This window comes from Aplysia californica, unplaced genomic scaffold (genome assembly GCF_000002075.1).
Source record: "Aplysia californica isolate F4 #8 unplaced genomic scaffold, AplCal3.0 scaffold00090, whole genome shotgun sequence".
In the NCBI taxonomy this organism is placed as follows: Eukaryota; Metazoa; Mollusca; class Gastropoda; order Aplysiida; family Aplysiidae; genus Aplysia; species Aplysia californica.
Window position 1 is genome coordinate 179,882 of NW_004797360.1, and position 1,232 is coordinate 181,113.

The following is a 1,232-nucleotide window of genomic DNA, read 5'->3' on the forward strand; positions in this document are numbered from 1 at the left end:
ATAATTATGTATTTATGTATGTATGTTTGCCATTGTAAAAAAATGTGCCCTTCTGGGACAAATAAAAGTGTAATTTATTATTTATTATTTATTATTATCATCTTCTGGTGATATTTTCAAACAGATTAGAAAACAGAGTGGTCACAAATACCATGTAAAACCTGGACTTAACATTACATGTGCTCATTAGTATGATTTGATTTTTTTGTTTGTTTAAGAGCTATTTATCGTTTTGTGTAGAGTACGAAACCTTTATTGCACATGAATTGAGTTCGTTAGATTTTGGACTAATCATCTGTCAGGAAGAGAGGCCATGGTTTTGGGTGGTCAGGGAAGGAATAAAAAAAACCACCCTCGTGTAAATCACCGGGTGGCTTGCTTTTGTGAAATACATCGCGCAAGTGCTGGAATGTCATGTCTTACCCTCGTTTTCGCCATTGTGTCAGTCAAGTATATATCTCCATACATGGCAAAGCACTTTCTCACAGGGTCAATGCCACAAGACAATTTCTGGAAAAACAAATCTTATCAACGTTGGAGTGTTCACCAGTAAATAGCCCCAATATGAATCCTACTGCTAGGCGAAGTCCCATGAAACAGAAGCTGAAGAAAATCGTCTTTGTTCCCCAAACCAGACCCTTTGTTTGCACTTGTCTGTGACTTTTGGAAAGAAATGACAGATAATTATGTCCAAAACTTAAAAGAGCCGTTGCCCAAAGAGTTTGTGCCCTCCACAAAACTAATGGCTCTTTAGCGAACAAATAATACTGAGCACTTTAAATGTTAAGCCCTAGTTTTGTGTGGGATTTGTGATTGCATTTTTGTCCGTTTGGTTTGAAACTGTGGAAATAAAATAGTGTATTGTAGCGACAAAACTCTCCATTAAATGGATATGTAATGTACTCTTCCATACTCGCGCGAAGACAATTTTACGTTTTATGATTTCGCACAATCTTGCCAAGCCTGATTTTTTAAAGGTCTCTTTTGAGCAACAACACCTCGGGAGTCTCTTAACATATATATAAACTATTAATTTGTCAGATGGCGCAATTTTTTTTAGCTTTAAATTGGTATGCCGCATGAGTTGGTAGTGAAAGGATTTAACTGGATGGTTGGGTGATTATATTTAAAAGTGTTTTTTTGAAGCAACTGTGTCTGTGTCTGGGTATGGATATACATTTATGTATGTGTGTATGTGTGCGTGTGTGTGTGTGTGTGTGTGTGTGTGTGTG

The 1,232-nt window shown here is 36.8% G+C and overlaps 1 protein-coding gene across 1 annotated transcript in view; it reads left to right on the top strand.

Moving 5' to 3' along the window:
• Positions 1–1,232, top strand: part of PC1B (prohormone convertase 1) — a gene marked incomplete at its 3' end in the record, with an annotated part of 41,305 nt that overhangs the window by 34,247 nt on the left and 5,826 nt on the right.